Source organism: Pseudophryne corroboree, chromosome 4, assembly GCF_028390025.1.
Source record: "Pseudophryne corroboree isolate aPseCor3 chromosome 4, aPseCor3.hap2, whole genome shotgun sequence".
Lineage (NCBI taxonomy): Eukaryota > Metazoa > Chordata > Amphibia > Anura > Myobatrachidae > Pseudophryne > Pseudophryne corroboree.
In genome coordinates this window covers 63,147,421-63,174,907 of record NC_086447.1, presented here as the reverse complement: position 1 = coordinate 63,174,907, position 27,487 = coordinate 63,147,421, and the positions used below count along the sequence as shown (strand labels likewise).

The window sequence follows — 27,487 nt, the reverse complement described above, 5'->3', positions numbered from 1 at the left end:
GGATACTGTAGGTATCATATGATAACTTTTATTTCAATGAGGAAACACAGATTCTGGGGAATATAATCTACCACTGAGCAACATCACATTTTATAGACTGGTCAATAATTTTTCATAGTTTGATTGAAACTTTTCCAATTTCTCTAGAGTATTTTAATGCATTTGTTGATCTGGAGAGGTTACATAGAGTTAAGAAAGAATCTACATTTTGCAAAACATGGAGATGCCGGGGATTAAAGCCGGGGCCTCATACATGCGAAGCATGCGTTCTACCACTGAGCTACATCCCCTGTGAAAAAGTGTGGTACTCATTCGATTGCAGCTTTGCATTGTACTCAAGTTCTACTATTTTCTAGTGTTCTAAGGGTCATCTCAGAGTATAAAGCAATAAAAACCATTACACTTTGCCAGAGTTCAAGGACACCATAGTTTCCACAGCTGATGAGGATGCAAGTAGATGATCATTCCACACTTTAAATTGCTGTTAAACTTCTTCACCGGAGTCTGGGTTATCATCAGAATCCCCTACCTTATGTAATGAATGGCATGGATATTGATCAAGTATTGCCAAGTAGAGGACAGTCTTACATTCTGTTTTATCAGCAGTGTCAGAACTTGGAAGAAGGGCACATAGGATACAGGCTATGACTGCCTCCTGGGCATTGCTGACTAAGGCTTCACCAGGTATTTTGTACAGAGTTGATATGTGTTTATCTTTTCATGCATTGATTGATCACTAATTACTTGACATTCAAGCCCAAATCCATCCTCCATAGGTTCACCATGTGTTTAAAGATGTCTGTCCTTCTTAATCAATTAGTTTTGCTGTATCGTGTGATTTGTTCTTTTATGAAACTACTGCTTTTATAGTTCATTTCCCAGTGAAATTAAAACTCTGTTTCATAATTACCATATACTTGACATCAGTGTTTGGAGAATGTCAGTAGGTATGATATGGTAACTGCTGGTTAAATAAGGAAACACAGTATCCACAGAATATAATCTACCACTGAGCTACATCACATTTAATAGAATGATCAATTATTTTTCATAATTGGTGTTAATTCTTGCCCAATACTGTAGAGTGCATTCATGCATTTGTTGGTCTTGGGCTCTTCTGAAGAGGTTACATACAGATAAGTAAGAATCTATATTTTGCAAAACATGGAGATGCTGGGGATTGAACCCAGGGCCTCATACATGCAAAGCATGCGCTCTACCACTGAGCTACATCCCCTTTGAGTTGGTGTGTATTGATACCGAGCGATTGCTGTTCTGCATAGTACTCAAGTTCTACTACTTCCACTGTTCTAAGGTTAAACTCAGAGCACGGAGCAAAGATAACAATTATACCTTGCTGTATAGATTTCAAGGATACTGTAGGTATCATATGATAACTTTTATTTCAATGAGGAAACACAGATTCTGGGGAATATAATCTACCACTGAGCAACATCACATTTTATAGACTGGTCAATAATTTTTCATAGTTTGATTGAAACTTTTCCAATTTCTCTAGAGTATTTTAATGCATTTGTTGATCTGGAGAGGTTACATAGAGTTAAGAAAGAATCTACATTTTGAAAACATGAAGATGCCAGAGATTTAACCCGGGGCCTCATACATGCGAAGCATGCGCTCTACCACTGAGCTACATCCCCTGTGAAAAAGTGTGGTACTCATTCGATTGCAGCTTTGCATTGTACTCAAGTTCTACTATTTTCTAGTGTTCTAAGGGTCATCTCAGAGTATAAAGCAATAAAAACCACTACACTTTGCCAGAGTTCAAGGACACCATAGTTTCCACAGTTGATGAGGATGCAAGTAGATGATCATTCCACACTTTAAATTGCTGTTAGACTTCTTCACCAGAGTCTGGGTTATCATCAGAATCCCCTACCTTATGTAATGAATGGCATGGATATTGATCAAGTATTGCCAAGTAGAGGACAGTCTTACATTCTGTTTTATCAGCAGTGTCAGAACTTGGAAGAAGGGCACATAGGATACAGGCTATGACTGCCTCCTGGGCATTTCTGACTAAGGCTTCACCAGGTATTTTGTACAGAGTTGATACGTGTTTATCTTTTCATGCATTGATTGATCACTAATTACTTGACATTCAAGCCCAAATCCATCCTCCATAGGTTCACAATGTGTTTAAAGATGTCTGTCCTTCTTAATCAATTAGTTTTGCTGTATCGTGTGATTTGTTCTTTTATGAAACTACTGCTTTTATAATTCATTTCCGAGTGAAATTAAAACTCTGTTTCATAATTACCATATACTTGACATCAGTGTTTGGAGAATGTCAGTAGGTATGATATGGTAACTGCTGGTTAAATAAGGAAACACAGTATCCACAGAATATAATCTACCACTGAGCTACATCACATTTAATAGAATGATCAATTATTTTTCATAATTGGTGTTAATTCTTGCCCATTACTGTAGAGTGCATTCATGCATTTGTTGGTCTTGGGCTCTTCTGAAGAGGTTACATACAGATAAGTAAGAATCTATATTTTGCAAAACATGGAGATGCTGGGGATTGAACCCGGGGCCTCATACAGGAAAAGCATGCGCTCTACCACTGAGCTACATCCCCTTTGAGTTGGTGTGTATTGATACCGAGCGATTGCTGTTCTGCATAGTACTCAAGTTCTACTACTACCACTGTTCTAAGGTTAAACTCAGAGCACGGAGCAAAGATAACAATTATACCATGCTGTATAGATTTCAAGGATACTGTAGGTATCATATAATAACTTTTATTTCAATGAGGAAACACAGATTCTGAGGAATATAATCTACCACTGAGCAACATCACATTTTATAGACTGGTCAATAATTTTTCATAGTTTGATTGAAACTTTTCCAATTTCTCTAGAGTATTTTAATGCATTTGTTGATCTGGAGAGGTTACATAGAGTTAAGAAAGAATCTACATTTTGCAAAACATGGAGATGCCGGGGATTGAACCCGGGGCCTCATACATGCAAAGCATGCGCTCTACCACTGAGCTACATCCCCTTTGAGTTGGTGTGTATTGATATCGAGCGATTGCTGTTCTGCATAGTACTCAAGTTCTACTACTTCCACTGTTCTAAGGTTAAACTCAGAGCACGGAGCAAAGATAACAATTATACCTTGCTGTATAGATTTCAAGGATACTGTAGGTATCATATGATAACTTTTATTTCAATGTGTTTAAAGATGTCTGTCCTTCTTAATCAATTAGTTTTGCTGTATCGTGTGATTTGTTCTTTTATGAAACTACTGCTTTTATAGTTCATTTCCCAGTGAAATTAAAACTCTGTTTCATAATTACCATATACTTGACATCAGTGTTTGGAGAATGTCAGTAGGTATGATATGGTAACTGCTGGTTAAATAAGGAAACACAGTATCCACAGAATATAATCTACCACTGAGCTACATCACATTTAATAGAATGATCAATTATTTTTCATAATTGGTGTTTATTCTTGCCCATTACTGTAGAGTACATTCATGCATTTGTTGGTCTTGGGCTCTTCTGAAGAGGTTACATACAGATAAGTAAGAATCTAGATTTTGCAAAACATGGAGATGCTGGGGATTGAACCCGGGGCCTCATACATGCAAAGCATGCGCTCTACCACTGAGCTACATCCCCTTTGAGTTGGTGTGTATTGATATCGAGCGATTGCTGTTCTGCATAGTACTCAAGTTCTACTACTTCCACTGTTCTAAGGTTAAACTCAAGGATACTGTAGGTATCATATGATAACTTTTATTTCAATGAGGAAACACAGATTCTGGGGAATATAATCTACCACTGAGCAACATCACATTTTATAGACTGGTCAATAATTTTTCATAGTTTGATTGAAACTTTTCCAATTTCTCTAGAGTATTTTAATGCATTTGTTGATCTGGAGAGGTTACATAGAGTTAAGAAAGAATCTACATTTTGCAAAACATAGAGATACCGGGGATTGAACCCAGGGCCTCATACATGCGAAGCGTGCGCTCTACCACTGAGCTACATCCCCTGTGGAAAAGTGTGGTACTCATTCGATTGCAGCTTTGCATTGTACTCAAGTTCTACTATTTTCTAGTGTTCTAAGGGTCATCTCAGAGTATAAAGCAATAAAAACCATTACACTTTGCCAGAGTTCAAGGACACCATAGTTTCCACAGCTGATCACGATGCAAGTAGATGATCATTCCACACTTTAAATTGCTGTTAAACTTCTTCACCGGAGTCTGGGTTATCATCAGAATCCCCTACCTTATGTAACGAATGGCATGGATATTGATCAAGTATTGCCAAGTAGAGGACAGTCTTTCATTCTGTTTTATCAGCAGTGTCAGAACTTGGAAGAAGGGCACATAGGATACAGGCAATGACTGCCTCCTGGGCATTGCCGACTAAGGCTTCACCAGGTATTTTGTACAGAGTTGATATGTGTTTATCTTTTCATGCATTGATTGATCACTAATTACTTGACATTCAAGCCCAAATCCATCCTCCATAGGTTCACAATGTGTTTAAAGATGTCTGTCCTTCTTAATCAATTAGTTTTGCTGTATCGTGTTATTTGTTCTTTTATGAAACTACTGCTTTTATAGTTCATTTCCCAGTGAAATTAAAACTCTGTTTCATAATTACCATATACTTGACATCAGTGTTTGGAGAATGTCAGTAGGTATGATATGGTAACCGCTGGTTAAATAAGGAAACACAGTATCCACAGAATATAATCTACCACTGAGCTACATCACATTTAATAGAATGATCAATTATTTTTCATAATTGGTGTTAATTCTTGCCCATTACTGTAGAGTGCATTCATGCATTTGTTGGTCTTGGGCTCTTCTGAAGAGGTTACATACAGATAAGTAAGAATATATATTTTGCAAAACATGGAGATGCTGGGGATTGAACCCGGGGCCTCATACATGCAAAGCATGCGCTCTACCACTGAGCTACATCCCCTTTGAGTTGGTGTGTATTGATACCGAGCGATTGCTGTTCTGCATAGTACTCAAGTTCTACTACTTCCACTGTTCTAAGGTTAAACTCAGAGCACGGAGCAAAGATAACAATTATACCTTGCTGTATAGATTTCAAGGATACTGTAGGTATCATATGATAACTTTTATTTCAATGAGGAAACACAGATTCTGGGGAATATAATCTACCACTGAGCAACATCACATTTTATAGACTGGTCAATAATTTTTCATAGTTTGATTGAAACTTTTCCAATTTCTCTAGAGTATTTTAATGCATTTGTTGATCTGGAGAGGTTACATAGAGTTAAGAAAGAATCTACATTTTGCAAAACATAGAGATGCCAGGGATTGAACCCGGGGCCTCATACATGCGAAGCATGCGCTCTACCACTGAGCTACATCCCCTGTGAAAAAGTGTGGTACTCATTCGATTGCAGCTTTGCATTGTACTCAAGTTCTACTATTTTCTAGTGTTCTAAGGGTCATCTCAGAGTATAAAGCAATAAAAACCATTACACTTTGCCAGAGTTCAAGGACACCATAGTTTCCACAGCTGATGAGGATGCAAGTAGATGATCATTCCACACTTTAAATTGCTGTTAGACTTCTTCACCGGAGTCTGGGTTATCATCAGAATCCCCTACCTTATGTAATGAATGGCATGGATATTGATCAAGTATTGCCAAGTAGAGGACAGTCTTACATTCTGTTTTATCAGCAGTGTCAGAACTTGGAAGAAGGGCACATAGGATACAGGCTATGACTGACTCCTGGGCATTGCTGACTAAGGCTTCACCAGGTATTTTGTACAGAGTTGATATGTTTTTATCTTTTCATGCATTGATTGATCACTAATTACTTGACATTCAAGCCCAAATCCATCCTCCATAGGTTCACAATGTGTTTAAAGATGTCTGTCCTTCTTAATCAATTAGTTTTGCTGTATCGTGTGATTTGTTCTTTTATGAAACTACTGCTTTTATAGTTAATTTCCCAGTGAAATTAAAACTCTGTTTCATAATTACCATATACTTGACATCAGTGTTTGGAGAATGTCAGTAGGTATGATATGGTAACTGCTGGTTAAATAAGGAAACACAGTATCCACAGAATATAATCTACCACTGAGCTACATCACATTTAATAGAATGATCAATTATTTTTCATAATTGGTGTTAATTCTTGCCCATTACAGTAGAGTGCATTCATGCATTTGTTGGTCTTGGGCTCTTCTGAAGAGGTTACATACAGATAAGTAAGAATCTATATTTTGCAAAACATGGAGATGCTGGGGATTGAACACGGGGCCTCATACATGCAAAGCATGTGCTCTACCACTGAGCTACATCCCCTTTGAGTTGGTGTGTATTGATATCGAGCGATTGCTGTTCTGCATAGTACTCAAGTTCTACTACTTCCACTGTTCTAAGGTTAAACTCAGAGCACGGAGCAAAGATAACAATTATACCTAGCTGTATAGATTTCAAGGATACTGTAGGTATCATATGATAACTATTATTTCAATGAGAAAACACAGAGTCTGGGGAATATAATCTACCACTGAGCAACATCACATTTTATAGACTGGTCAATAATTTTTCATAGTTTGATTGAAACTTTTCCAATTTCTATTGAGTATTTTAATGCATTTGTTGATCTGGAGAGGTTACATAGAATTAAGAAAGAATCTACATTTTGCAAAACATGGAGATGCCGGGCATTGAACCCGGGGCCTCATACATGCGAAGCATGCGCTCTACCACTGAGCTACATCCCCTGTGAAAAAGTGTGGTACTCATTCGATTGCAGCTTTGCATTGTACTCAAGTTCTACTATTTTCTAGTGTTCTAAGGGTCATCTCAGAGTATAAAGCAATAAAAACCATTACACTTTGCCAGAGTTCAAGGACACCATAGTTTCCACAGCTGATCAGGATGCAAGTAGATGATCACTCCAAACTTTAAATTGCTGTTAGACTTCTTCACCTGAGTCTGGGTTATCATCAGAATCCCCTACCTTTGAGTTGGTGTGTATTGATACCGAGCGATTGCTGTTCTGCATAGTACTCAAGTTCTACTACTTTCACTGTTCTAAGGTTAAACTCAGAGCACGGAGCAAAGATAACAATTATACCTTGCTGTATAGATTTCAAGGATACTGTAGGTATCATATGATAACTTTTATTTCAATGAGGAAACACAGATTCTGGGGAATATAATCTACCACTGAGCAACATCACATTTTATAGACTGGTCAATAATTTTTCATAGTTTGATTGAAACTTTTCCAATTTCTCTAGAGTATTTTAATGCATTTGTTGATCTGGAGAGGTTACATAGAATTAAGAAATAATCTACATTTTGCAAAACATGGAGATGCCAGGGATTGAACCCGGGGCCTCATACATGCAAAGCATGCACTCTACCACTGAGCTACATCCCCTGTGAAAAAGTGTGGTACTCATTCGATTGCAGCTTTGCATTGTACTCAAGTTCTACTATTTTCTAGTGTTCTAAGGGTCATCTCCGAGTATAAAGCAATAAAAACCATTACACTTTGCCAGAGTTCAAGGACACCATAGTTTCCACAGCTGATGAGGATGCAAGTAGATGATCATTCCACACTTTAAATTGCTGTTAGACTTCTTCACCGGAGTCTGGGTTATCATCAGAATCCCCTACCTTATGTAATGAATGGCATGGATATTGATCAAGTATTGCCAAGTAGAGGACAGTCTTACATTCTGTTTTATCAGCAGTGTCAGAACTTGGAAGAAGGGCACATAGGATACCGGCAATGACTGCCTCCTGGGCATTGCTGACTAAGGCTTCACCAGGTATTTTGTACAGAGTTGATATGTGTTTATCTTTTCATGCATTGATTGATCACTAATTACTTGACATTCAAGCCCAAATCCATCCTCCATAGGTTCACAATGTGTTTAAAGATGTCTGTCCTTCTTAATCAATTAGTTTTGCTGTATCGTGTGATTTGTTCTTTTATGAAACTACTGCTTTTATAGTTCATTTCCCAGTGAAATTAAAACTCTGTTTCATAATTACCATATACTTGACATCAGTGTTTGGAGAATGTCAGTAGGTATGATATGGTAACTGCTGGTTAAATAAGGAAACACAGTATCCACAGAATATAATCTACCACTGAGCTACATCACATTTAATAGAATGATCAATTATTTTTCATAATTGGTGTTAATTCTTGCCCATTACTGTAGAGTGCATTCATGCATTTGTTGGTCTTGGGCTCTTCTGAAGACGTTACATACAGATAAGTAAGAATCTGTATTTTGCAAAACATGGAGATGCTGGGGATTGAACCCGGGGCCTCATACATGCAAAGCATGCGCTCTACCACTGAGCTACATCCCCTTTGAGTTGGTGTGTATTGATACCGAGCGATTGCTGTTCTGCATAGTACTCAAGTTCTACTACTTCCACTGTTCTAAGGTTAAACTCAGAGCACGGAGCAAAGATAACAATTATACCTTGCTGTATAGATTTCAAGGATACTGTAGCTATCATATGATAACTTTTATTTCAATGAGGAAACACAGATTCTGGGGAATATAATCTACCACTGAGCAACATCACATTTTATAGACTGGTCAATAATTTTTCATAGTTTGATTGAAACTTTTCCAATTTCTCTAGAGTATTTTAATGCATTTGTTGATCTGGAGAGGTTACATAGAGTTAAGAAAGAATCTACATTTTGCAAAACATGGAGATGCCGGGGATTGAAGCCGGGGCCTCATACATGCGAAGTATGCGCTCTACCACTGAGCTACATCCCCTGTGAAAAAGTGTGGTACTCATTCGATTGCAGCTTTGCATTGTACTCAAGTTCTACTATTTTCTAGTGTTCTAAGGGTCATCTCACAGTATAAAGCAATAAAAACCATTACACTTTGCCAGAGTTCAAGGACACCATAGTTTCCACAGCTGATGAGGATGCAAGTAGATGATCATTCCACACTTTAAATTGCTGTAAGACTTCTTCACCGGAGTCTGGGTTATCATCAGAATCCCCTACCTTATGTAATGAATGGCATGGATATTGATCAAGTATTGCCAAGTAGAGGACAGTCTTACATTCTGTTTTATCAGCAGTGTCAGAACTTGGAAGAAGGGCACATAGTATGCAGGCTATGACTGCCTCCTGGGCATTGCTGACTAAGGCTTCACCAGGTATTTTGTACAGAGTTGATATGTGTTTATCTTTTCATGCATTGATTGATCACTAATTACTTGACATTCAAGCCCAAATCCATCCTCCATAGGTTCACAATGTGTTTAAAGATGTCTGTCCTTCTTAATCAATTAGTTTTGCTGTATCGTGTGATTTGTTCTTTTATGAAACTACTGCTTTTATAGTACATTTCCCAGTGAAATTAAAACTCTGTTTCATAATTACCATATACTTGACATCAGTGTTTGGAGAATGTCAGTAGGTATGATATGGTAACTGCTGGTTAAATAAGGAAACACAGTATCCACAGAATATAATCTACCACTGAGCTACATCACATTTAATAGAATGATCAATTATTTTTCATAATTGGTGTTAATTCTTGCCCATTACTGTAGAGTGCATTCATTGGTCTTGGGCTCTTCTGAAGAGGTTACATACAGATAAGTAAGAATCTATATTTTGCAAAACATGGAGATGCTGGGGATTGAACCCGGGGCCTCATACAGGAAAAGCATGCGCTCTACCACTGAGCTACATCCCCTTTGAGTTGGTGTGTATTGATACCGAGCGATTGCTGTTCTGCATAGTACTCAAGTTCTACTACTACCACTGTTCTAAGGTTAAACTCAGAGCACGGAGCAAAGATAACAATTATACCATGCTGTATAGATTTCAAGGATACTGTAGGTATCATATAATAACTTTTATTTCAATGAGGAAACACAGATTCTGAGGAATATAATCTACCACTGAGCAACATCACATTTTATAGACTGGTCAATAATTTTTCATAGTTTGATTGAAACTTTTCCAATTTCTCTAGAGTATTTTAATGCATTTGTTGATCTGGAGAGGTTACATAGAGTTAAGAAAGAATCTACATTTTGCAAAACATGGAGATGCCGGGGATTGAACCCGGGGCCTCATACATGCAAAGCATGCGCTCTACCACTGAGCTACATCCCCTTTGAGTTGGTGTGTATTGATATCGAGCGATTGCTGTTCTGCATAGTACTCAAGTTCTACTACTTCCACTGTTCTAAGGTTAAACTCAGAGCACGGAGCAAAGATAACAATTATACCTTGCTGTATAGATTTCAAGGATACTGTAGGTATCATATGATAACTTTTATTTCAATGTGTTTAAAGATGTCTGTCCTTCTTAATCAATTAGTTTTGCTGTATCGTGTGATTTGTTCTTTTATGAAACTACTGCTTTTATAGTTCATTTCCCAGTGAAATTAAAACTCTGTTTCATAATTACCATATACTTGACATCAGTGTTTGGAGAATGTCAGTAGGTATGATATGGTAACTGCTGGTTAAATAAGGAAACACAGTATCCACAGAATATAATCTACCACTGAGCTACATCACATTTAATAGAATGATCAATTATTTTTCATAATTGGTGTTTATTCTTGCCCATTACTGTAGAGTACATTCATGCATTTGTTGGTCTTGGGCTCTTCTGAAGAGGTTACATACAGATAAGTAAGAATCTAGATTTTGCAAAACATGGAGATGCTGGGGATTGAACCCGGGGCCTCATACATGCAAAGCATGCGCTCTACCACTGAGCTACATCCCCTTTGAGTTGGTGTGTATTGATATCGAGCGATTGCTGTTCTGCATAGTACTCAAGTTCTACTACTTCCACTGTTCTAAGGTTAAACTCAAGGATACTGTAGGTATCATATGATAACTTTTATTTCAATGAGGAAACACAGATTCTGGGGAATATAATCTACCACTGAGCAACATCACATTTTATAGACTGGTCAATAATTTTTCATAGTTTGATTGAAACTTTTCCAATTTCTCTAGAGTATTTTAATGCATTTGTTGATCTGGAGAGGTTACATAGAGTTAAGAAAGAATCTACATTTTGCAAAACATAGAGATACCGGGGATTGAACCCAGGGCCTCATACATGCGAAGCGTGCGCTCTACCACTGAGCTACATCCCCTGTGGAAAAGTGTGGTACTCATTCGATTGCAGCTTTGCATTGTACTCAAGTTCTACTATTTTCTAGTGTTCTAAGGGTCATCTCAGAGTATAAAGCAATAAAAACCATTACACTTTGCCAGAGTTCAAGGACACCATAGTTTCCACAGCTGATCACGATGCAAGTAGATGATCATTCCACACTTTAAATTGCTGTTAAACTTCTTCACCGGAGTCTGGGTTATCATCAGAATCCCCTACCTTATGTAACGAATGGCATGGATATTGATCAAGTATTGCCAAGTAGAGGACAGTCTTTCATTCTGTTTTATCAGCAGTGTCAGAACTTGGAAGAAGGGCACATAGGATACAGGCAATGACTGCCTCCTGGGCATTGCCGACTAAGGCTTCACCAGGTATTTTGTACAGAGTTGATATGTGTTTATCTTTTCATGCATTGATTGATCACTAATTACTTGACATTCAAGCCCAAATCCATCCTCCATAGGTTCACAATGTGTTTAAAGATGTCTGTCCTTCTTAATCAATTAGTTTTGCTGTATCGTGTTATTTGTTCTTTTATGAAACTACTGCTTTTATAGTTCATTTCCCAGTGAAATTAAAACTCTGTTTCATAATTACCATATACTTGACATCAGTGTTTGGAGAATGTCAGTAGGTATGATATGGTAACCGCTGGTTAAATAAGGAAACACAGTATCCACAGAATATAATCTACCACTGAGCTACATCACATTTAATAGAATGATCAATTATTTTTCATAATTGGTGTTAATTCTTGCCCATTACTGTAGAGTGCATTCATGCATTTGTTGGTCTTGGGCTCTTCTGAAGAGGTTACATACAGATAAGTAAGAATATATATTTTGCAAAACATGGAGATGCTGGGGATTGAACCCGGGGCCTCATACATGCAAAGCATGCGCTCTACCACTGAGCTACATCCCCTTTGAGTTGGTGTGTATTGATACCGAGCGATTGCTGTTCTGCATAGTACTCAAGTTCTACTACTTCCACTGTTCTAAGGTTAAACTCAGAGCACGGAGCAAAGATAACAATTATACCTTGCTGTATAGATTTCAAGGATACTGTAGGTATCATATGATAACTTTTATTTCAATGAGGAAACACAGATTCTGGGGAATATAATCTACCACTGAGCAACATCACATTTTATAGACTGGTCAATAATTTTTCATAGTTTGATTGAAACTTTTCCAATTTCTCTAGAGTATTTTAATGCATTTGTTGATCTGGAGAGGTTACATAGAGTTAAGAAAGAATCTACATTTTGCAAAACATGGAGATGCCAGAGATTGAACCCGGGGCCTCATACATGCGAAGCATGCGCTCTACCACTGAGCTACATCCCCTGTGAAAAAGTGTGGTACTCATTCGATTGCAGCTTTGCATTGTACTCAAGTTCTACTATTTTCTAGTGTTCTAAGGGTCATCTCAGAGTATAAAGCAATAAAAACCATTACACTTTGCCAGAGTTCAAGGACACCATAGTTTCCACAGCTGATGAGGATGCAAGTAGATGATCATTCCACACTTTAAATTGCTGTTAGACTTCTTCACCGGAGTCTGGGTTATCATCAGAATCCCCTACCTTATGTAATGAATGGCATGGATATTGATCAAGTATTGCCAAGTAGAGGACAGTCTTACATTCTGTTTTATCAGCAGTGTCAGAACTTGGAAGAAGGGCACATAGGATACAGGCTATGACTGACTCCTGGGCATTGCTGACTAAGGCTTCACCAGGTATTTTGTACAGAGTTGATATGTTTTTATCTTTTCATGCATTGATTGATCACTAATTACTTGACATTCAAGCCCAAATCCATCCTCCATAGGTTCACAATGTGTTTAAAGATGTCTGTCCTTCTTAATCAATTAGTTTTGCTGTATCGTGTGATTTGTTCTTTTTTGAAACTACTGCTTTTATAGTTAATTTCCCAGTGAAATTAAAACTCTGTTTCATAATTACCATATACTTGACATCAGTGTTTGGAGAATGTCAGTAGGTATGATATGGTAACTGCTGGTTAAATAAGGAAACACAGTATCCACAGAATATAATCTACCACTGAGCTACATCACATTTAATAGAATGATCAATTATTTTTCATAATTGGTGTTAATTCTTGCCCATTACTGTAGAGTGCATTCATGCATTTGTTGGTCTTGGGCTCTTCTGAAGAGGTTACATACAGATAAGTAAGAATCTATATTTTGCAAAACATGGAGATGCTGGGGATTGAACACGGGGCCTCATACATGCAAAGCATGTGCTCTACCGCTGAGCTACATCCCCTTTGAGTTGGTGTGTATTGATATCGAGCGATTGCTGTTCTGCATAGTACTCAAGTTCTACTACTTCCACTGTTCTAAGGTTAAACTCAGAGCACGGAGCAAAGATAACAATTATACCTAGCTGTATAGATTTCAAGGATACTGTAGGTATCATATGATAACTATTATTTCAATGAGAAAACACAGAGTCTGGGGAATATAATCTACCACTGAGCAACATCACATTTTATAGACTGTTCAATAATTTTTCATAGTTTGATTGAAACTTTTCCAATTTCTATTGAGTATTTTAATGCATTTGTTGATCTGGAGAGGTTACATAGAATTAAGAAAGAATCTACATTTTGCAAAACATGGAGATGCCGGGCATTGAACCCGGGGCCTCATACATGCAAAGCATGCGCTCTACCACTGAGCTACATCCCCTGTGAAAAAGTGTGGTACTCATTCGATTGCAGCTTTGCATTGTACTCAAGTTCTACTATTTTCTAGTGTTCTAAGGGTCATCTCAGAGTATAAAGCAATAAAAACCATTACACTTTGCCAGAGTTCAAGGACACCATAGTTTCCACAGCTGATCAGGATGCAAGTAGATGATCATTCCAAACTTTAAATTGCTGTTAGACTTCTTCACCTGAGTCTGGGTTATCATCAGAATCCCCTACCTTTGAGTTGGTGTGTATTGATACCGAGCGATTGCTGTTCTGCATAGTACTCAAGTTCTACTACTTTCACTGTTCTAAGGTTAAACTCAGAGCACGGAGCAAAGATAACAATTATACCTTGCTGTATAGATTTCAAGGATACTGTAGGTATCATATGATAACTTTTATTTCAATGAGGAAACACAGATTCTGGGGAATATAATCTACCACTGAGCAACATCACATTTTATAGACTGGTCAATAATTTTTCATAGTTTGATTGAAACTTTTCCAATTTCTCTAGAGTATTTTAATGCATTTGTTGATCTGGAGAGGTTACATAGAATTAAGAAATAATCTACATTTTGCAAAACATGGAGATGCCAGGGATTGAACCCGGGGCCTCATACATGCAAAGCATGCACTCTACCACTGAGCTACATCCCCTGTGAAAAAGTGTGGTACTCATTCGATTGCAGCTTTGCATTGTACTCAAGTTCTACTATTTTCTAGTGTTCTAAGGGTCATCTCCGAGTATAAAGCAATAAAAACCATTACACTTTGCCAGAGTTCAAGGACACCATAGTTTCCACAGCTGATGAGGATGCAAGTAGATGATCATTCCACACTTTAAATTGCTGTTAGACTTCTTCACCGGAGTCTGGGTTATCATCAGAATCCCCTACCTTATGTAATGAATGGCATGGATATTGATCAAGTATTGCCAAGTAGAGGACAGTCTTACATTCTGTTTTATAAGCAATGTCAGAACTTGGAAGAAGGACACATAGGATACAGGCTATGACTGCCTCCTGGGCATTGCTGACTAAGGCTTCACCAGGTATTTTGTACAGAGTTGATATGTGTTTATCTTTTCGTGCATTGATTGATCACTAATTACTTGACATTCAAGCCCAAATCCATCCTCCATAGGTTCACCATGTGTTTAAAGATGTCTGTCCTTCTTAATCAATTAGTTTTGCTGTATCGTGTGATTTGTTCTTTTATGAAACTACTGCTTTTATAGTTCATTTCCCAGTGAAATTAAAACTCTGTTTCATAATTACCATATACTTGACATCAGTGTTTGGAGAATGTCAGTAGGTATGATATGGTAACTGCTGGTTAAATAAGGAAACACAGTATCCACAGAATATAATCTACCACTGAGCTACATCACATTTAATAGAATGATCAATTATTTTTCATAATTGGTGTTAATTCTTGCCCATTACTGTAGAGTGCATTCATGCATTTGTTGGTCTTGGGCTCTTCTGAAGAGGTTACATACAGATAAGTAAGAATCTATATTTTGCAAAACATGGAGATGCTGGGGATTGAACCCGGGGCCTCATACATGCAAAGCATTCACTCTACCACTGAGCTACATCCCCTTTGAGTTGTTGTGTATTGATACCGAGCGATTGCTGTTCTGCATAGTACTCAAGTTCTACTACTTCCACTGTTCTAAGGTTAAACTCAGAGCACGGAGCAAAGATAACAATTATACCTTGCTGTATAGATTTCAAGGATACTGTAGGTATCATATGATAACTTTTATTTCAATGAGAAAACACAGATTCTGGGGAATATAATCTACCACTGAGCAACATCACATTTTATAGACTGGTCAATAATTTTCCATAGTTTGATTTAAACTTTTCCAATTTCTCTAGAGTATTTTAATGCATTTGTTGATCTGGAGAGGTTACATAGAGTTAAGAAAGAATCTACATTTTGTAAAACATGGAGATACCGGGAATTGAACCCAGGGCCTCATACATGCAAAGCGTGCGCTCTACCACTGAGCTACATCCCCTGTGAAAAAGTGTGGTACTCATTCGATTGCAGCTTTGCATTGTACTCAAGTTCTACTATTTTCTAGTGTTCTAAGGGTCATCTCAGAGTATAAAGCAATAAAAATCATTACACTTTGCCAGAGTTCAAGGACACCATAGTTTCCACAGCTGATGAGGATGCAAGTAGATGATTATTCCACACTTTAAATTGCTGTTAGACTTCTTCCCCGGAGTCTGGGTTATCATCAGAATCCCCTACCTTATGTATTGAATGGCATGGATATTGATCAAGTATTGCCAAGTAGAGGACAGTCTTACATTCTGTTTTATCAGCAGTGTCAGAACTTGGAAGAAGGGCACATAGGATACAGGCTATGACTGCCTCCTGGGCATTGCTGACTAAGGCTTCACCAGGTATTTTGTACAGAGTTGATATGTTTTTATCTTTTCATGCATTGATTGATCACTAATTACTTGACATTCAAGCCCAAATCCATCCTCCATAGGTTCACAATGTGTTTAAAGATGTCTGTCCTTCTTAATCAATTAGTTTTGCTGTATCGTGTGATTTGTTCTTTTATGAAACTACTGCTTTTATAGTTCATTTCCCAGTGAAATTAAAACTCTGTTTCATAATTACCATATACTTGACATCAGTGTTTGGAGAATGTCAGTAGGTATGATATGGTAACTGCTGGTTTAATAAGGAAACACAGTATCCACAGAATATAATCTACCACTGAGCTACATCACATTTAATAGAATGATCAATTATTTTTCATAATTGGTGTTTATTCTTGCCCATTACTGTAGAGTGCATTCATGCATTTGTTGGTATTGGGCTCTTCTGAAGAGGTTACATACAGATGAGTAATAATCTATATTTTGCAAAACATGGAGATGCCGGGGATTGAACCCGGGGCCTCATACATGCGAAGCATGCGCTCTACCACTGAGCTACATCCCCTTTGAGTTGGTGCGTTTTGATACCGAGCGATTGCTGTTCTGCATAGTACTCAAGTTCTACTACTTCCACTGTTCAAAAGTTAAACTCAGAGCACGGAGCAAAGATAACAATTATACCTTGCTGTATAGATTTCAAGGATACTGTAGGTATCATATGATAACTTTTATTTCAATGAGGAAACACAGATTCTGGGGAATATAATCTACCACTTAGCAACATCACATTTTATAGACTGGTCAATAATTTTTCATAGTTTGATTGAAACTTTTCCAATTTCTCTAGAGTATTTTAATGCATTTGTTGATCTGGAGAGGTTACATAGAGTTAAGAAAGAATCTACATTTTGTAAAACATGGAGATACCGGGAATTGAACCAAGGGCCTCATACATGCAAAGCGTGCGCTCTACCACTGAGCTACATCCCCTGTGAAAAAGTGTGGTACTCATTCGATTGCAGCTTTGCATTGTACTCAAGTTCTACTATTTTCTAGTGTTCTAAGGGTCATCTCAGAGTATAAAGCAATAAAAATCATTACACTTTGCCAGAGTTCAAGGACACCATAGTTTCCACAGCTGATGAGGATGCAAGTAGATGATTATTCCACACTTTAAATTGCTGTTAGACTTCTTCCCCGGAGTCTGGGTTATCATCAGAATCCCCTACCTTATGTATTGAATGGCATGGATATTGATCAAGTATTGCCAAGTAGAGGACAGTCTTACATTCTGTTTTATCAGCAGTGTCAGAACTTGGAAGAAGGGCACATAGGATACAGGCTATGACTGCCTCTTGGGCATTGCTGACTAAGGCTTCACCAGGTATTTTGTACAGAGTTGATATGTTTTTATCTTTTCATGCATTGATTGATCACTAATTACTTGACATTCAAGCCCAAATCCATCCTCCATAGGTTCACAATGTGTTTAAAGATGTCTGTCCTTCTTAATCAATTAGTTTTGCTGTATCGTGTGATTTGTTCTTTTATGAAACTACTGCTTTTATAGTTCATTTCCCAGTGAAATTAAAACTCTGTTTCATAATTACCATATACTTGACATCAGTGTTTGGAGAATGTCAGTAGGTATGATATGGTAACTGCTGGTTTAATAAGGAAACACAGTATCCACAGAATATAATCTACCACTGAGCTACATCACATTTAATAGACTGATCAATTATTTTTCATAATTGGTGTTAATTCTTGCCCATTACTGTAGAGTGTATTTATGCATTTGTTGGTCTTGGGCTCTTCTGAAGAGGTTACACACAGATAAGTAAGAATCTATATTTTGCAAAACATGGAGATGCCAGGGATTGAACCCGGGGCCTCATACATGCAAAGCATGCACTTTACCACTGAGCTACATCCCCTTTGAGTTGGTGTGCTTTGATACCGAGCGATTGCCGTTCTGCATAGTACTCAAGTTCTACTACTTCCACTGTTCTAAGGTTAAACTTAGAGCACGGAGCAAAGATAACAATTATACCTTGCTGTATAGATTTCAAGGATACTGTAGGTATCATATGATAACTTTTATTTCAATGAGTAAACACAGATTCTGGGGAATATAATCTACCACTGAGCAACATCACATTTTATAGACTGGTCAATAATTTTTCATAGTTTGATTGAAACTTTTCCAATTTCTCTAGAGTATTTTAATGCATTTGTTGATCTGGAGAGGTTACATAGAGTTAAGAAAGAATCTACATTTTGCAAAACATGGAGATGCCGGGGATTGAACCCGGGGCCTCATACATGCGAAGCATGCGCTCTACCACTGAGCTACATCCCCTGTGAAAAAGTGTGGCACTCATTCGATTGCAGCTTTGCATTGTACTCAAGTTCTACTATTTTCTAGTGTTCTAAGGGTCATCTCAGAGTATAAAGCAATAAAAACCATTACACTTTGCCAGAGTTCAAGGACACCATAGTTTCCACAGCTGATGAGGATGCAATTAGATGATCATTCCACACTTTAAATTGCTGTTAGACTTCTTCCCCGGAGTCTGGGTTATCATCAGAATCCCCTACCTTATGTAATGAATGGCATGGATATTGATCAAGTATTGCCAAGTAGAGGACAGTCTTACATTCTGTTTTATCAGCAGTGTCAGAACTTGGAAGAAGGGCACATAGGACACCGGCAATGACTGCCTCCTGGGCATTGCTGACTAAGGCTTCACCAGGTATTTTGTACAGAGTTGATATGTGTTTATCTTTTCATGCATTGATTGATCACTAATTACTTGACATTCAAGCCCAAATCCATCCTCCATAGGTTCACAATGTGTTTAAAGATGTCTGTCCTTCTTAATCAATTAGTTTTGCTGTATCGTGTGATTTGTTCTTTTATGAAACTACTGCTTTTATAGTTCATTTCCCAGTGAAATTAAAACTCTGTTTCATAATTACCATATACTTGACATCAGTGTTTGGAGAATGTCAGTAGGTATGATATGGTAACTGCTGGTTAAATAAGGAAACACAGTATCCACAGAATATAATCTACCACTGAGCTACATCACATTTAATAGAATGATCAATTATTTTTCATAATTGGTGTTAATTCTTGCCCATTACTGTAGAGTGCATTCATGCATTTGTTGGTCTTGGGCTCTTCTGAAGACGTTACATACAGATAAGTAAGAATCTGTATTTTGCAAAACATGGAGATGCTGGGGATTGAACCCGGGGCCTCATACATGCAAAGCATGCGCTCTACCACTGAGCTACATCCCCTTTGAGTTGGTGTGTATTGATACCGAGCGATTGCTGTTCTGCATAGTACTCAAGTTCTACTACTTCCACTGTTCTAAGGTTAAACTCAGAGCACGGAGCAAAGATAACAATTATACCTTGCTGTATAGATTTCAAGGATACTGTAGCTATCATATGATAACTTTTATTTCAATGAGGAAACACAGATTCTGGGGAATATAATCTACCACTGAGCAACATCACATTTTATAGACTGGTCAATAATTTTTCATAGTTTGATTGAAACTTTTCCAATTTCTCTAGAGTATTTTAATGCATTTGTTGATCTGGAGAGGTTACATAGAGTTAAGAAAGAATCTACATTTTGCAAAACATGGAGATGCCGGGGATTGAAGCCGGGGCCTCATACATGCGAAGTATGCGCTCTACCACTGAGCTACATCCCCTGTGAAAAAGTGTGGTACTCATTCGATTGCAGCTTTGCATTGTACTCAAGTTCTACTATTTTCTAGTGTTCTAAGGGTCATCTCACAGTATAAAGCAATAAAAACCATTACACTTTGCCAGAGTTCAAGGACACCATAGTTTCCACAGCTGATGAGGATGCAAGTAGATGATCATTCCACACTTTAAATTGCTGTAAGACTTCTTCACCGGAGTCTGGGTTATCATCAGAATCCCCTACCTTATGTAATGAATGGCATGGATATTGATCAAGTATTGCCAAGTAGAGGACAGTCTTACATTCTGTTTTATCAGCAGTGTCAGAACTTGGAAGAAGGGCACATAGTATGCAGGCTATGACTGCCTCCTGGGCATTGCTGACTAAGGCTTCACCAGGTATTTTGTACAGAGTTGATATGTGTTTATCTTTTCATGCATTGATTGATCACTAATTACTTGACATTCAAGCCCAAATCCATCCTCCATAGGTTCACAATGTGTTTAAAGATGTCTGTCCTTCTTAATCAATTAGTTTTGCTGTATCGTGTGATTTGTTCTTTTATGAAACTACTGCTTTTATTGTACATTTCCCAGTGAAATTAAAACTCTGTTTCATAATTACCATATACTTGACATCAGTGTTTGGAGAATGTCAGTAGGTATGATATGGTAACTGCTGGTTAAATAAGGAAACACAGTATCCACAGAATATAATCTACCACTGAGCTACATCACATTTAATAGAATGATCAATTATTTTTCATAATTGGTGTTAATTCTTGCCCATTACTGTAGAGTGCATTCATTGGTCTTGGGCTCTTCTGAAGAGGTTACATACAGATAAGTAAGAATCTATATTTTGCAAAACATGGAGATGCTGGGGATTGAACCCGGGGCCTCATACAGGAAAAGCATGCGCTCTACCACTGAGCTACATCCCCTTTGAGTTGGTGTGTATTGATACCGAGCGATTGCTGTTCTGCATAGTACTCAAGTTCTACTACTACCACTGTTCTAAGGTTAAACTCAGAGCACGGAGCAAAGATAACAATTATACCATGCTGTATAGATTTCAAGGATACTGTAGGTATCATATAATAACTTTTATTTCAATGAGGAAACACAGATTCTGAGTAATATAATCTACCACTGAGCAACATCACATTTTATAGACTGGTCAATAATTTTTCATAGTTTGATTGAAACTTTTCCAATTTCTCTAGAGTATTTTAATGCATTTGTTGATCTGGAGAGGTTACATAGAGTTAAGAAAGAATCTACATTTTGCAAAACATGGAGATGCCGGGGATTGAACCCGGGGCCTCATACATGCAAAGCATGCGCTCTACCACTGAGCTACATCCCCTTTGAGTTGGTGTGTATTGATATCGAGCGATTGCTGTTCTGCATAGTACTCAAGTTCTACTACTTCCACTGTTCTAAGGTTAAACTCAGAGCACGGAGCAAAGATAACAATTATACCTTGCTGTATAGATTTCAAGGATACTGTAGGTATCATATGATAACTTTTATTTCAATGTGTTTAAAGATGTCTGTCCTTCTTAATCAATTAGTTTTGCTGTATCGTGTGATTTGTTCTTTTATGAAACTACTGCTTTTATAGTTCATTTCCCAGTGAAATTAAAACTCTGTTTCATAATTACCATATACTTGACATCAGTGTTTGGAGAATGTCAGTAGGTATGATATGGTAACTGCTGGTTAAATAAGGAAACACAGTATCCACAGAATATAATCTACCACTGAGCTACATCACATTTAATAGAATGATCAATTATTTTTCATAATTGGTGTTTATTCTTGCCCATTACTGTAGAGTACATTCATGCATTTGTTGGTCTTGGGCTCTTCTGAAGAGGTTACATACAGATAAGTAAGAATCTAGATTTTGCAAAACATGGAGATGCTGGGGATTGAACCCGGGGCCTCATACATGCAAAGCATGCGCTCTACCACTGAGCTACATCCCCTTTGAGTTGGTGTGTATTGATATCGAGCGATTGCTGTTCTGCATAGTACTCAAGTTCTACTACTTCCACTGTTCTAAGGTTAAACTCAAGGATACTGTAGGTATCATATGATAACTTTTATTTCAATGAGGAAACACAGATTCTGGGGAATATAATCTACCACTGAGCAACATCACATTTTATAGACTGGTCAATAATTTTTCATAGTTTGATTGAAACTTTTCCAATTTCTCTAGAGTATTTTAATGCATTTGTTGATCTGGAGAGGTTACATAGAGTTAAGAAAGAATCTACATTTTGCAAAACATAGAGATACCGGGGATTGAACCCAGGGCCTCATACATGCGAAGCGTGCGCTCTACCACTGAGCTACATCCCCTGTGGAAAAGTGTGGTACTCATTCGATTGCAGCTTTGCATTGTACTCAAGTTCTACTATTTTCTAGTGTTCTAAGGGTCATCTCAGAGTATAAAGCAATAAAAACCATTACACTTTGCCAGAGTTCAAGGACACCATAGTTTCCACAGCTGATCACGATGCAAGTAGATGATCATTCCACACTTTAAATTGCTGTTAAACTTCTTCACCGGAGTCTGGGTTATCATCAGAATCCCCTACCTTATGTAACGAATGGCATGGATATTGATCAAGTATTGCCAAGTAGAGGACAGTCTTTCATTCTGTTTTATCAGCAGTGTCAGAACTTGGAAGAAGGGCACATAGGATACAGGCAATGACTGCCTCCTGGGCATTGCCGACTAAGGCTTCACCAGGTATTTTGTACAGAGTTGATATGTGTTTATCTTTTCATGCATTGATTGATCACTAATTACTTGACATTCAAGCCCAAATCCATCCTCCATAGGTTCACAATGTGTTTAAAGATGTCTGTCCTTCTTAATCAATTAGTTTTGCTGTATCGTGTTATTTGTTCTTTTATGAAACTACTGCTTTTATAGTTCATTTCCCAGTGAAATTAAAACTCTGTTTCATAATTACCATATACTTGACATCAGTGTTTGGAGAATGTCAGTAGGTATGATATGGTAACCGCTGGTTAAATAAGGAAACACAGTATCCACAGAATATAATCTACCACTGAGCTACATCACATTTAATAGAATGATCAATTATTTTTCATAATTGGTGTTAATTCTTGCCCATTACTGTAGAGTGCATTCATGCATTTGTTGGTCTTGGGCTCTTCTGAAGAGGTTACATACAGATAAGTAAGAATATATATTTTGCAAAACATGGAGATGCTGGGGATTGAACCCGGGGCCTCATACATGCAAAGCATGCGCTCTACCACTGAGCTACATCCCCTTTGAGTTGGTGTGTATTGATACCGAGCGATTGCTGTTCTGCATAGTACTCAAGTTCTACTACTTCCACTGTTCTAAGGTTAAACTCAGAGCACGGAGCAAAGATAACAATTATACCTTGCTGTATAGATTTCAAGGATACTGTAGGTATCATATGATAACTTTTATTTCAATGAGGAAACACAGATTCTGGGGAATATAATCTACCACTGAGCAACATCACATTTTATAGACTGGTCAATAATTTTTCATAGTTTGATTGAAACTTTTCCAATTTCTCTAGAGTATTTTAATGCATTTGTTGATCTGGAGAGGTTACATAGAGTTAAGAAAGAATCTACATTTTGCAAAACATGGAGATGCCAGGGATTGAACCCGGGGCCTCATACATGCGAAGCATGCGCTCTACCACTGAGCTACATCCCCTGTGAAAAAGTGTGGTACTCATTCGATTGCAGCTTTGCATTGTACTCAAGTTCTACTATTTTCTAGTGTTCTAAGGGTCATCTCAGAGTATAAAGCAATAAAAACCATTACACTTTGCCAGAGTTCAAGGACACCATAGTTTCCACAGCTGATGAGGATGCAAGTAGATGATCATTCCACACTTTAAATTGCTGTTAGACTTCTTCACCGGAGTCTGGGTTATCATCAGAATCCCCTACCTTATGTAATGAATGGCATGGATATTGATCAAGTATTGCCAAGTAGAGGACAGTCTTACATTCTGTTTTATCAGCAGTGTCAGAACTTGGAAGAAGGGCACATAGGATACAGGCTATGACTGACTCCTGGGCATTGCTGACTAAGGCTTCACCAGGTATTTTGTACAGAGTTGATATGTGTTTATCTTTTCATGCATTGATTGATCACTAATTACTTGACATTCAAGCCCAAATCCATCCTCCATAGGTTCACAATGTGTTTAAAGATGTCTGTCCTTCTTAATCAATTAGTTTTGCTGTATCGTGTGATTTGTTCTTTTATGAAACTACTGCTTTTATAGTTCATTTCCCAGTGAAATTAAAACTCTGTTTCATAATTACCATATACTTGACATCAGTGTTTGGAGAATGTCAGTAGGTATGATATGGTAACTGCTGGTTAAATAAGGAAACACAGTATCCACAGAATATAATCTACCACTGAGCTACATCACATTTAATAGAATGATCAATTATTTTTCATAATTGGTGTTAATTCTTGCCCATTACTGTAGAGTGCATTCATGCATTTGTTGGTCTTGGGCTCTTCTGAAGAGGTTACATACAGATAAGTAAGAATCTATATTTTGCAAAACATGGAGATGCTGGGGATTGAACACGGGGCCTCATACATGCAAAGCATGTGCTCTACCACTGAGCTACATCCCCTTTGAGTTGGTGTGTATTGATATCGAGCGATTGCTGTTCTGCATAGTACTCAAGTTCTACTACTTCCACTGTTCTAAGGTTAAACTCAGAGCACGGAGCAAAGATAACAATTATACCTAGCTGTATAGATTTCAAGGATACTGTAGGTATCATATGATAACTTTTATTTCAATGAGAAAACACAGAGTCTGGGGAATATAATCTACCACTGAGCAACATCACATTTTATAGACTGTTCAATAATTTTTCATAGTTTGATTGAAACTTTTCCAATTTCTATTGAGTATTTTAATGCATTTGTTGATCTGGAGAGGTTACATAGAATTAAGAAAGAATCTACATTTTGCAAAACATGGAGATGCCGGGCATTGAACCCGGGGCCTCATACATGCGAAGCATGCGCTCTACCACTGAGCTACATCCCCTGTGAAAAAGTGTGGTACTCATTCGATTGCAGCTTTGCATTGTACTCAAGTTCTACTATTTTCTAGTGTTCTAAGGGTCATCTCAGAGTATAAAGCAATAAAAACCATTACACTTTGCCAGAGTTCAAGGACACCATTGTTTCCACAGCTGATCAGGATGCAAGTAGATGATCATTCCAAACTTTAAATTGCTGTTAGACTTCTTCACCTGAGTCTGGGTTATCATCAGAATCCCCTACCTTTGAGTTGGTGTGTATTGATACCGAGCGATTGCTGTTCTGCATAGTACTCAAGTTCTACTACTTTCACTGTTCTAAGGTTAAACTCAGAGCACGGAGCAAAGATAACAATTATACCTTGCTGTATAGATTTCAAGGATACTGTAGGTATCATATGATAACTTTTATTTCAATGAGGAAACACAGATTCTGGGGAATATAATCTACCACTGAGCAACATCACATTTTATAGACTGGTCAATAATTTTTCATAGTTTGATTGAAACTTTTCCAATTTCTCTAGAGTATTTTAATGCATTTGTTGATCTGGAGAGGTTACATAGAATTAAGAAATAATCTACATTTTGCAAAACATGGAGATGCCAGGGATTGAACCCGGGGCCTCATACATGCAAAGAATGCACTCTACCACTGAGCTACATCCCCTGTGAAAAAGTGTGGTACTCATTCGATTGCAGCTTTGCATTGTACTCAAGTTCTACTATTTTCTAGTGTTCTAAGGGTCATCTCCGAGTATAAAGCAATAAAAACCATTACACTTTGCCAGAGTTCAAGGACACCATAGTTTCCACAGCTGATGAGGATGCAAGTAGATGATCATTCCACACTTTAAATTGCTGTTAGACTTCTTCACCGGAGTCTGGGTTATCATCAGAATCCCCTACCTTATGTAATGAATGGCATGGATATTGATCAAGTATTGCCAAGTAGAGGACAGTCTTACATTCTGTTTTATAAGCAATGTCAGAACTTGGAAGAAGGACACATAGGATACAGGCTATGACTGCCTCCTGGGCATTGCTGACTAAGGCTTCACCAGGTATTTTGTACAGAGTTGATATGTGTTTATCTTTTCATGCATTGATTGATCACTAATTACTTGACATTCAAGCCCAAATCCATCCTCCATAGGTTCACAATGTGTTTAAAGATGTCTGTCCTTCTTAATCAATTAGTTTTGCTGTATCGTGTGATTTGTTCTTTTATTAAACTACTGCTTTTATAGTTCATTTCCCAGTGAAATTAAAACTCTGTTTCATAATTACCATATACTTGACATCAGTGTTTGGAGAATGTCAGTAGGTATGATATGGTAACCGCTGGTTAAATAAGGAAACACAGTATCCACAGAATATAATCTACCACTGAGCTACATCACATTTAATAGAATGATCAATTATTTTTCATAATTGGTGTTAATTCTTGCCCATTACTGTAGAGTGCATTCATGCATTTGTTGGTCTTGGGCTCTTCTGAAGAGGTTACATTCAGATAAGTAAGAATCTATATTTTGCAAAACATGGAGATGCTGGGGATTGAACCCGGGGCCTCATACATGCAAAGCATGCGCTTTACCACTGAGCTACATTCCCTTTGAGTTGGTGTGTATTTATACCGAGCGATTGCTGTTCTGCATAGTACTCAAGTTCTACTACTTCCACTGTTCTAAGGTTAAACTCAGAGCACGGAGCAAAGATAACAATTATACCTTGCTGTATAGATTTCAAGGATACTGTAGGTATCATATGATAACTTTTATTTCAATGAGGAAACACAGATTCTGGGGAATATAATCTACCACTGAGCAACATCACATTTTATAGACTGGTCAATAATTTTTCATAGTTTGATTGAAACTTTTCCAATTTCTCTAGAGTATTTTAATGCATTTGTTGATCTGGAGAGGTTACATAGAGTTAAGAAAGAATCTACATTTTGCAAAACATGGAGATGCCGGGGATTGAACCCGGGGCCTCATACATGCGAAGCATGCGCTCTACCACTGAGCTACATCCCCTGTGAAAAAGTGTGGTACTCATTCGATTGCAGCTTTGCATTGTACTCAAGTTCTACTATTTTCTAGTGTTCTAAGGGTCATCTCAGAGTATAAAGCAATAAAAACCATTACACTTTGCCAGAGTTCAAGGACACCATAGTTTCCACAGCTGATGAGGATGCAAGTAGATGATCATTCCACACTTTAAATTGCTGTTAGACTTCTTCACCGGAGTCTGGGTTATCATCAGAATCCCCTACCTTATGTAATGAATGG

At 37.7% G+C, this 27,487-nt stretch overlaps 42 non-coding genes across 42 annotated transcripts; all 42 read right to left on the bottom strand.

The window, feature by feature from the left end:
- Positions 1–218: 218 nt before the first annotated feature.
- On the bottom strand, positions 219–290 carry TRNAA-CGC (transfer RNA alanine (anticodon CGC)). The gene has a single exon. It is a non-coding gene; the product is annotated as a tRNA-Ala (tRNA).
- Positions 291–1,165: 875 nt separating this feature from the next.
- Positions 1,166–1,237, bottom strand: TRNAA-UGC (transfer RNA alanine (anticodon UGC)). Its single transcript has one exon. It is a non-coding gene; the product is annotated as a tRNA-Ala (tRNA).
- A 352-nt stretch (positions 1,238–1,589) lies between these two features.
- On the bottom strand, positions 1,590–1,661 carry TRNAA-CGC (transfer RNA alanine (anticodon CGC)). Its single transcript has one exon. It is a non-coding gene; the product is annotated as a tRNA-Ala (tRNA).
- An 875-nt stretch (positions 1,662–2,536) lies between these two features.
- Positions 2,537–2,608, bottom strand: TRNAE-UUC (transfer RNA glutamic acid (anticodon UUC)). Its single transcript has one exon. It is a non-coding gene; the product is annotated as a tRNA-Glu (tRNA).
- A 353-nt stretch (positions 2,609–2,961) lies between these two features.
- TRNAA-UGC (transfer RNA alanine (anticodon UGC)) lies at positions 2,962–3,033 on the bottom strand. Its single transcript has one exon. It is a non-coding gene; the product is annotated as a tRNA-Ala (tRNA).
- A 553-nt stretch (positions 3,034–3,586) lies between these two features.
- On the bottom strand, positions 3,587–3,658 carry TRNAA-UGC (transfer RNA alanine (anticodon UGC)). Its single transcript has one exon. It is a non-coding gene; the product is annotated as a tRNA-Ala (tRNA).
- A 307-nt stretch (positions 3,659–3,965) lies between these two features.
- Positions 3,966–4,037, bottom strand: TRNAA-CGC (transfer RNA alanine (anticodon CGC)). The gene has a single exon. It is a non-coding gene; the product is annotated as a tRNA-Ala (tRNA).
- An 875-nt stretch (positions 4,038–4,912) lies between these two features.
- On the bottom strand, positions 4,913–4,984 carry TRNAA-UGC (transfer RNA alanine (anticodon UGC)). The gene has a single exon. It is a non-coding gene; the product is annotated as a tRNA-Ala (tRNA).
- Positions 4,985–5,337: 353 nt separating this feature from the next.
- TRNAA-CGC (transfer RNA alanine (anticodon CGC)) lies at positions 5,338–5,409 on the bottom strand. The gene has a single exon. It is a non-coding gene; the product is annotated as a tRNA-Ala (tRNA).
- An 875-nt stretch (positions 5,410–6,284) lies between these two features.
- TRNAA-UGC (transfer RNA alanine (anticodon UGC)) lies at positions 6,285–6,356 on the bottom strand. Its single transcript has one exon. It is a non-coding gene; the product is annotated as a tRNA-Ala (tRNA).
- Positions 6,357–6,709: 353 nt separating this feature from the next.
- TRNAA-CGC (transfer RNA alanine (anticodon CGC)) lies at positions 6,710–6,781 on the bottom strand. The gene has a single exon. It is a non-coding gene; the product is annotated as a tRNA-Ala (tRNA).
- Positions 6,782–7,374: 593 nt separating this feature from the next.
- Positions 7,375–7,446, bottom strand: TRNAA-UGC (transfer RNA alanine (anticodon UGC)). Its single transcript has one exon. It is a non-coding gene; the product is annotated as a tRNA-Ala (tRNA).
- Positions 7,447–8,321: 875 nt separating this feature from the next.
- On the bottom strand, positions 8,322–8,393 carry TRNAA-UGC (transfer RNA alanine (anticodon UGC)). Its single transcript has one exon. It is a non-coding gene; the product is annotated as a tRNA-Ala (tRNA).
- Positions 8,394–8,746: 353 nt separating this feature from the next.
- Positions 8,747–8,818, bottom strand: TRNAA-CGC (transfer RNA alanine (anticodon CGC)). Its single transcript has one exon. It is a non-coding gene; the product is annotated as a tRNA-Ala (tRNA).
- An 867-nt stretch (positions 8,819–9,685) lies between these two features.
- Positions 9,686–9,757, bottom strand: TRNAE-UUC (transfer RNA glutamic acid (anticodon UUC)). Its single transcript has one exon. It is a non-coding gene; the product is annotated as a tRNA-Glu (tRNA).
- A 353-nt stretch (positions 9,758–10,110) lies between these two features.
- On the bottom strand, positions 10,111–10,182 carry TRNAA-UGC (transfer RNA alanine (anticodon UGC)). Its single transcript has one exon. It is a non-coding gene; the product is annotated as a tRNA-Ala (tRNA).
- Positions 10,183–10,735: 553 nt separating this feature from the next.
- TRNAA-UGC (transfer RNA alanine (anticodon UGC)) lies at positions 10,736–10,807 on the bottom strand. Its single transcript has one exon. It is a non-coding gene; the product is annotated as a tRNA-Ala (tRNA).
- A 307-nt stretch (positions 10,808–11,114) lies between these two features.
- Positions 11,115–11,186, bottom strand: TRNAA-CGC (transfer RNA alanine (anticodon CGC)). The gene has a single exon. It is a non-coding gene; the product is annotated as a tRNA-Ala (tRNA).
- An 875-nt stretch (positions 11,187–12,061) lies between these two features.
- Positions 12,062–12,133, bottom strand: TRNAA-UGC (transfer RNA alanine (anticodon UGC)). The gene has a single exon. It is a non-coding gene; the product is annotated as a tRNA-Ala (tRNA).
- A 353-nt stretch (positions 12,134–12,486) lies between these two features.
- On the bottom strand, positions 12,487–12,558 carry TRNAA-CGC (transfer RNA alanine (anticodon CGC)). The gene has a single exon. It is a non-coding gene; the product is annotated as a tRNA-Ala (tRNA).
- Positions 12,559–13,433: 875 nt separating this feature from the next.
- Positions 13,434–13,505, bottom strand: TRNAA-UGC (transfer RNA alanine (anticodon UGC)). The gene has a single exon. It is a non-coding gene; the product is annotated as a tRNA-Ala (tRNA).
- A 353-nt stretch (positions 13,506–13,858) lies between these two features.
- On the bottom strand, positions 13,859–13,930 carry TRNAA-UGC (transfer RNA alanine (anticodon UGC)). The gene has a single exon. It is a non-coding gene; the product is annotated as a tRNA-Ala (tRNA).
- A 593-nt stretch (positions 13,931–14,523) lies between these two features.
- On the bottom strand, positions 14,524–14,595 carry TRNAA-UGC (transfer RNA alanine (anticodon UGC)). The gene has a single exon. It is a non-coding gene; the product is annotated as a tRNA-Ala (tRNA).
- An 875-nt stretch (positions 14,596–15,470) lies between these two features.
- On the bottom strand, positions 15,471–15,542 carry TRNAA-UGC (transfer RNA alanine (anticodon UGC)). Its single transcript has one exon. It is a non-coding gene; the product is annotated as a tRNA-Ala (tRNA).
- Positions 15,543–15,895: 353 nt separating this feature from the next.
- On the bottom strand, positions 15,896–15,967 carry TRNAA-UGC (transfer RNA alanine (anticodon UGC)). The gene has a single exon. It is a non-coding gene; the product is annotated as a tRNA-Ala (tRNA).
- An 875-nt stretch (positions 15,968–16,842) lies between these two features.
- Positions 16,843–16,914, bottom strand: TRNAA-CGC (transfer RNA alanine (anticodon CGC)). Its single transcript has one exon. It is a non-coding gene; the product is annotated as a tRNA-Ala (tRNA).
- Positions 16,915–17,267: 353 nt separating this feature from the next.
- Positions 17,268–17,339, bottom strand: TRNAA-UGC (transfer RNA alanine (anticodon UGC)). Its single transcript has one exon. It is a non-coding gene; the product is annotated as a tRNA-Ala (tRNA).
- An 875-nt stretch (positions 17,340–18,214) lies between these two features.
- TRNAA-UGC (transfer RNA alanine (anticodon UGC)) lies at positions 18,215–18,286 on the bottom strand. Its single transcript has one exon. It is a non-coding gene; the product is annotated as a tRNA-Ala (tRNA).
- A 353-nt stretch (positions 18,287–18,639) lies between these two features.
- Positions 18,640–18,711, bottom strand: TRNAA-CGC (transfer RNA alanine (anticodon CGC)). Its single transcript has one exon. It is a non-coding gene; the product is annotated as a tRNA-Ala (tRNA).
- Positions 18,712–19,586: 875 nt separating this feature from the next.
- TRNAA-UGC (transfer RNA alanine (anticodon UGC)) lies at positions 19,587–19,658 on the bottom strand. Its single transcript has one exon. It is a non-coding gene; the product is annotated as a tRNA-Ala (tRNA).
- Positions 19,659–20,011: 353 nt separating this feature from the next.
- TRNAA-CGC (transfer RNA alanine (anticodon CGC)) lies at positions 20,012–20,083 on the bottom strand. The gene has a single exon. It is a non-coding gene; the product is annotated as a tRNA-Ala (tRNA).
- An 867-nt stretch (positions 20,084–20,950) lies between these two features.
- On the bottom strand, positions 20,951–21,022 carry TRNAE-UUC (transfer RNA glutamic acid (anticodon UUC)). Its single transcript has one exon. It is a non-coding gene; the product is annotated as a tRNA-Glu (tRNA).
- A 353-nt stretch (positions 21,023–21,375) lies between these two features.
- On the bottom strand, positions 21,376–21,447 carry TRNAA-UGC (transfer RNA alanine (anticodon UGC)). The gene has a single exon. It is a non-coding gene; the product is annotated as a tRNA-Ala (tRNA).
- Positions 21,448–22,000: 553 nt separating this feature from the next.
- On the bottom strand, positions 22,001–22,072 carry TRNAA-UGC (transfer RNA alanine (anticodon UGC)). The gene has a single exon. It is a non-coding gene; the product is annotated as a tRNA-Ala (tRNA).
- Positions 22,073–22,379: 307 nt separating this feature from the next.
- TRNAA-CGC (transfer RNA alanine (anticodon CGC)) lies at positions 22,380–22,451 on the bottom strand. Its single transcript has one exon. It is a non-coding gene; the product is annotated as a tRNA-Ala (tRNA).
- An 875-nt stretch (positions 22,452–23,326) lies between these two features.
- Positions 23,327–23,398, bottom strand: TRNAA-UGC (transfer RNA alanine (anticodon UGC)). Its single transcript has one exon. It is a non-coding gene; the product is annotated as a tRNA-Ala (tRNA).
- A 353-nt stretch (positions 23,399–23,751) lies between these two features.
- Positions 23,752–23,823, bottom strand: TRNAA-CGC (transfer RNA alanine (anticodon CGC)). The gene has a single exon. It is a non-coding gene; the product is annotated as a tRNA-Ala (tRNA).
- Positions 23,824–24,698: 875 nt separating this feature from the next.
- TRNAA-UGC (transfer RNA alanine (anticodon UGC)) lies at positions 24,699–24,770 on the bottom strand. The gene has a single exon. It is a non-coding gene; the product is annotated as a tRNA-Ala (tRNA).
- Positions 24,771–25,123: 353 nt separating this feature from the next.
- TRNAA-CGC (transfer RNA alanine (anticodon CGC)) lies at positions 25,124–25,195 on the bottom strand. The gene has a single exon. It is a non-coding gene; the product is annotated as a tRNA-Ala (tRNA).
- A 593-nt stretch (positions 25,196–25,788) lies between these two features.
- TRNAA-UGC (transfer RNA alanine (anticodon UGC)) lies at positions 25,789–25,860 on the bottom strand. Its single transcript has one exon. It is a non-coding gene; the product is annotated as a tRNA-Ala (tRNA).
- An 875-nt stretch (positions 25,861–26,735) lies between these two features.
- On the bottom strand, positions 26,736–26,807 carry TRNAA-UGC (transfer RNA alanine (anticodon UGC)). The gene has a single exon. It is a non-coding gene; the product is annotated as a tRNA-Ala (tRNA).
- A 353-nt stretch (positions 26,808–27,160) lies between these two features.
- On the bottom strand, positions 27,161–27,232 carry TRNAA-CGC (transfer RNA alanine (anticodon CGC)). Its single transcript has one exon. It is a non-coding gene; the product is annotated as a tRNA-Ala (tRNA).
- Positions 27,233–27,487: the final 255 nt, after the last annotated feature.